Source organism: Myotis brandtii, unplaced genomic scaffold (assembly GCF_000412655.1).
Source record: "Myotis brandtii unplaced genomic scaffold, ASM41265v1 scaffold447, whole genome shotgun sequence".
Classification (NCBI taxonomy): domain Eukaryota; kingdom Metazoa; phylum Chordata; class Mammalia; order Chiroptera; family Vespertilionidae; genus Myotis; species Myotis brandtii.
In genome coordinates this window covers 123,512-129,511 of record NW_005367108.1, presented here as the reverse complement: position 1 = coordinate 129,511, position 6,000 = coordinate 123,512, and the positions used below count along the sequence as shown (strand labels likewise).

Genomic DNA, 6,000 nt, shown 5'->3' with positions numbered 1-6,000 from the left:
GTGCTTTGAAGAGATGGAGGGGAGGGGGCGTGTGTGCTTAAAAATCAGTATCCTATGCCCTGGCCGGTTTGCTTAGTGGTTAGAGCATTGGCCTGTGGACCTAAGGGCTGTGGGTTCGATCCCCAGCCCTAGGCGGGGTCCATGGGGGAGGCAACCAATCGATATATAGATGTTTATATATAGAAACATCTCATATAGATGTTTCTCTCTCCCTCTCCCTCCCCTTCTCCCCTTTCCTCCCTTCCTTCCACTCTTTCTAAAAATCAAGGGGAAAGGTATGTTCCGGTGAGGATTAACAACAAAAACAACAACAACAAAAAATCAGTACCCTATATGGTTAGGTAGTCCTGGTGAGTCAGGAATATTTTGGAGCCTGTCTAATGGGGTATCAGATCTTTCTCAGTGTCCACAGGATCCAGATTAATGTGAGGAACAAGTGTGATTGGGCGAGGGCTGCCATTATTGGTGTGTGTGTGTGTGTGTTGTGCTGGAGAGCTGGAATCCTCAGCCAGAAGAATTGGAATGATTCCTAGGACATCCCCTTGGATTACCCAGAAGCCCCCAACACACTTTCTCCCTTTTTCCTGTCTCTTCCTTGAACTAGCACATAAGTTACAGAGTTGGGCTTGTCATATTGAAACACGATCCGTGTTGCAAAGCCTGCATGCTTTGCACTGCTGAGCTGTCAGCCTCCTGGGGAAGCACGTGCCCCCAGACATATTACTGAAATGTATTGAACAGGGTCAGTTTCTTTTTTTTAAGTTAAATGAAATTTTGTTACACAGCGAGTAAATGAACAAATACCTTCTTCACAGGAAAACAAGGCAAACCTTCCAGAGCGACCAGAATCTTCCTTGACAACCACTCCTAATCCAGCCCTTCCCCAGAGGTCAGCCGCTGTTTCAGGTTTGCTGGTATTTTTCAAATGCTTTACATACTTGCAGCTATACCCGTAGAGCTTTGAAAAAGAGACGTGCTTTGCACGCACGTCCTGTCCCCCCTTCCCCGCCCACAAGGGCACCTCTTGGTGATTGCTTCCAATCCTTAGGTAGGTCTTCTTGATTCTGTTTACTCCTGGATGGCCTTTCTTGGAACCAGAAGGCGACACTGTTCAGCCTTCCTCTAACTCAGTGGTTCTCAACCTTCCTAATGCCGTGTCCCTTCAATACAGTTCCTCATGTTGTGATGACCCCCAACCATAAAATTATTTTCGTTGCTACTTCATAACTAATTTTGCTACTGTTATGAATCATAATGTAAATATCTGATATGCAGGATGTATTTTCATTGTTACAAATTGAACCTAATTAAAGCATAGTGATTAATCATAGAAACAGTATGTAATTATATATGTGTTTTCCGATGGTCTTAGGCGACCCCTGTGAAAGGGTCGTTTGACCCCCCCCAAAGGGGTCGCGACCCACAGGTTGAGAACCGCTGCTCTAACTGGTGGACATGTAAGGTTATTTCTAAATCCTCTGCTGTTAGAAATGTTACAGTCAACTTGGCTGCACTTGCCTCTTGGTAACACAGGTGAGTGTTTCTCTTGGGTAGACACCGAGAAAGGGGAGTGGCTGTGTCGTAGGGCACTTGAATTTTAAATCCTAATGAAGACACATGGCAAGGTGAGTGCCTCGCTTAGACTTCACGTAGGCCAGGCCACACTGGAAGCATGCTCAGACATGAAGCAATTGTTTCCTAAGGCTAGCGCAGGATTTAGCGTGTGCTAGGTGTGTGCCCCCCCCCCCCAGGAGTTGGTTGTGGTGCAGAGGGATTGCAGGGTGGACGGGCAGCCCGTTGTGGACTGCGTGGTAAATTCTAAGCCCAGTTCACTCCCTAGCCGGAGACCTTCAACACATCTGCGTTCCCTTTCTGTGCTGCTGTAGAATACGGGGTGCCTTACCCTTCAGTGCTCAAGCCCAGGGCGAGGTGTTTGGGAGCATTTTAGTGTTCTTAGAAATAAAAAAAAAATCTAAAACACTGTCATATACTTGAACAGTTTCATTTGATGGGCAGGAGGATAGCGTGTGTCTCTGGATTTACACTTCTTGGCATCATCTCTAGATCTCTGAGAACTCCTGGAAAACATAAAAATTCTTCGTATCAGGCCAAACACACACCAAGGGAGGGCTTGGCTGTGTCCCTCTTGAAGGGCACGCGCTGCTGCCACTGGTCACCGAGCCGGCGAGAGGCAGGACCTTTGTGCAGCCTTCATTACTTCCCATGCATTCACACAGATGCGAATGACAGTAGTTCTGGATCTGACCCCTGGGGAACCCCAGCGTTGCATTCAAGCAATTGCCCAAACCCAAGCATGCATTTCTATTGCCTGCGCCTCTTCTGGTCTCTCAAGGGTGTGAGCAGGCGCTCCCTCCTCTGTCATTTCAGGATTTGGTGACGGAGTTAGCGCCCCACCTTATCTCTCCCATTTGCTAGATTCTCACAGGACTCTGCTGGCCTTGATCTCTCTGGCGGCTCTGGCCTGCCCTCCCCCTCCCACAGCCCATTTCGGTGACCGTCTTCTGTTTTTACAACTTACTTTTATGGTTGGTCAGGCGTCCAGTGTTCCCAGGGTGGAGAATGCTCTAGTTTTATCGGGGGTGGGTGGCAGTGTGCTGCTTTTTGTTTTCAGTACTTTTGCAGTGGTGCCGGACACAATGATTGTCTGTTTGTTTGTTTTGGCTCCTGTGGCCACGATAGGATGACAGTCTGATCTACCATGGCGTACAGGTCCCTTTCCTGGATTCTGACCGTTGCCACAGAGCTCTTCGTGATTTCGATTTTTTTTTTTCTTAAATGTATTGCACTGCCCTTGTCAGTGTTAAATTTTACTGGCTGGTTTCCCCTCCACTTACTTACACAGAGTCTTCCCCGTAATCATTCCTTAAGTTTGGCTCATCACTGTTCAGAGTTTGGTGCCTTTTCTTGGTTTGTTTTTGGCTAACATTTATTGTGCACTCTGTGCCAGGCACAGTGCTTAGTGCCCGAGGGGCACTTTTTCATTCTTCCCCAGGGTCCTCCCTCCGAGGAGTCAGAATCGCCAGGAAGAGGAGCTTGATGGCTCTTACAAACCGAGGCACGGTTACAGGGAATCGCACGACCCGCGACACCCTCACGTTACCTGTGGAGGAGGAGCTGCTGTCTTTCCCATTGTAGAGGCGAGGGAACTGAGGCACAGGGCGGTGAAGTAGTTTGCCCAAGGTCACATGATTGGGAAGTTAGGGCTCCTTGGCCGCCCTGAGATACTTGGGAAAGTGTGAGATGAGAATAACCGTAGCCCAGCTCCTGGGGGAGCCCCCTGCTTGATGCTTTGCTGTTGTAATGCCCGTTTCATTTCCTTTCCGTGCCCAAACCACCACCGCCACATTGACCTCCGCGTGACTCACGTTTTTACTAACAAGGAGCCTGTAAGAGGTCATCAGTCTAGCTCAGGGGTGGGCAAACTTTTTGACTCGAGGGCCACAATGGGTTCTTAAACTGGACCGGAGGGCCGGAACAAAAGCATGGATGGAGTGTTTGTGTGAACTAATATAAATTCAAAGTAAACATCATTAAAAAAAAGGGTTCAGTTTTTTTTTTTTTTTTAGTTTTATTCATTTCAAACGGGCCGGATGCGGCCTGCGGGCCGTAGTTTGCCCACGCTGGTCTAGCTTCTTCGTCGATGCATCCCTAATTTTCTTGTAGAATATAGAAGAAAGAGCATCCTCTTTTGGAATCAGCCATATTTAAGCTCACTGCTGTCACTTTCTAGCTGTGTGGCCCTGGGAACATTACTCAGCCCCCCTGGGTCTCAGTTTCCTCATCTGCAAAATGGAGAAGAAGATGATGATGATGTTACTGTGAGGGATGACGTAGGATAAAAGTCTGAAGTGCTTCACCAGTGACTGGCACGTGTGTCTTTGATAAGTGACAGGTGCTAGGACATCCCCAAAGGAACCGGGTCTCTGGGAGGCTGGGGATTGCATCGTCTCCTTGTCCGCTCGCTCTGTGGCCGTTCTAATGAGCAGTTAGATGTGGTTGTGTTGCCCGAGAACATGCCACTGCCTTTGTCCTCAGAAGATTCCATTCTCCTGCTGGCCCTGAACTGTGTGTGTGCAGCCCGCCTGCCGGCCTGATGTGGGTGAGAGTCATGCGGAGCCAGCCTCCTCGACCGTCCTCGCGGCGGGCAGGGGCTCACCAGCGCTGGGCAGCCACGGCCTGTGCGTCTTGGCCTGCTGAGCGCCTGCGTCATCCCTCCCGTCTCTCAGACCGCAGGAGCGAGAGCCATGGTCTCTGTGACGGAGCCACGGTTATTCTGCCACTTTGGCTTAGAACAGCCTCACCAGTGAGCACGCTGATCAGAGCTGCCACCCTGTCCACTTAAGGAGAAACATCCGAGAGTGGACACCCCAATATCTTGAGCTCAGACAGGAGCAGCGACTCGGTCAGTCTGTGTCCCCACCCCCTGTTCCATCTTTGAACGCATCCTCATCCCCACAATGACTGGGGCGCGAAGGTTCTTTAAGCGGCATCCACAGAAAGGTACCTCCTTCGTGGGCTGTGCCTTAGGCGAGTATCTCCTTCGTGGCCTGTGCCTTAGGTGAGCCCCCCGCCCCCTCGGGGCTCATTTTTCTCTGTGTATGTAAAGGACCTTCCTTTATGGGGTCTATAGTCTCTATATACTTTGGCTGACTTTGTCTTTTCTGGGGGAAATGTGTCTGCCTCCCTGGCCCTCCCAGTCACCCAGCAGATTTTTAAAAAATTCATAACACATTTCCACTTGGTTAGCGTATGTCAGGCACTTCACACTTTCACATGCACATGGATCTAACTGGACGAGCTGAACCCTGAAAACCATCTTTCTGTCGGGCTCCGGTGTCCGATTGCTGGGTGTTTGCATTTTCCTGAAAGAAGCGGATTCTGATTCATTCGTCTAATGCGAAAGCGCAAACATCTGGATGTCGCTCTGGAGGATAGTAAGTGCTTTTATCAACAAGTGCTGGAGGTAGGACCCAGGTGGGAGCTCAGTGAGGCCTGAGGCTCTTTAAGGGGAAGCTTAGGAGGCTTCTAAACTATTCTGTTTCCAGTTCATCAGCAGAGCCTGCCACGTGGGTTGAGTATCAGCAGATTTTTTAAAACGCCGGTGTTTGTGTTCCCTGGTGCTCTTTCTGGTGAGTTGGTGCGAAATTGTTTCCTGTGTGGGTCTGTACCGGTGTGGCCCAGGGCTGGATCCGGGACACCTGGAACCAGCACACCTGGAACCAGCACACCTGGAACAGCACATCTGGAACCAGCACACCTGGAACCAGGACCCGAGAGTCTGTAGCAGCACGAGAGGTCCGTCACAGAGGCTGGCCAGGCTCCGCCTCAGGGAGGTTTGACCACCCTGGGCAGGGCACCAAGACTGAGATTTGGACTCAGGAGACAAGAGCAGGATTGGGACGTGTCTGCTGGGGATGAAATGAGGAGCTAGGCCATGTGGGAGACGGGCGGCAGGTCCTGGCTCTGGGCTTGGTGTTGCACACGCTCAGCCCTGAACCCCCGGGATTGGTTCGTCGTGGCCAGCAGGCCCCTCAATGGAATGCGTTGGGTTTCTCGGTTCCCCTATCTTGCTGCAAATCAGTTTTGCTGTGATTTTAATTAATGAGTGGCTCACCCATGGTCAACATCTTGGTTTCCTTTAGAATCAGTTGTTGTATTACTGGTTCTGGTCACATGTCCTTTTACAACCTCAGTTCCCAGACGCCAGCCTGACAGTGGCTACCGAGCAGCCAGCGTGGCCCGTGGTGTGGCTTCGCTCCCCAGCCTCCATCTAAGACAGGCGGGCGGGGCAGGGACACAGCGTGCGCTTCTTTCAGATGCTGGGCACTCTTCTCATTTTTCACAGGAGGAGGTGGGACGTGGAGGCTCTGGGAGGTGGCTGACTGTTGGGGTCACACAGGGGGAGGTGCCTGGCTGCTCTGTTCCTTCCCTGGAGATGCTCCCTCAGGGGGTCCGGGCTTCACTTCTCCCGCACAGGCT

General features: G+C 50.9%; 1 protein-coding gene across 2 annotated transcripts in view; it reads left to right on the top strand.

Annotated features, from left to right (window-relative positions):
- The first annotated feature begins 815 nt into the window (after nucleotides 1-815).
- ZNF395 (zinc finger protein 395) overlaps nucleotides 816-6,000 on the top strand; it is a 30,481-nt gene continuing 25,296 nt past the window's right edge. Inside the window, exon 1 of one of the 2 annotated variants that reach the window (XM_014546433.1) lies at nucleotides 816-889. The gene's annotated coding sequence lies outside the window, so the exon portion shown is untranslated. Of the gene's footprint in view, nucleotides 907-6,000 lie in introns of both variants that reach the window. The other variant, XM_014546432.1, reaches the window with a different exon arrangement.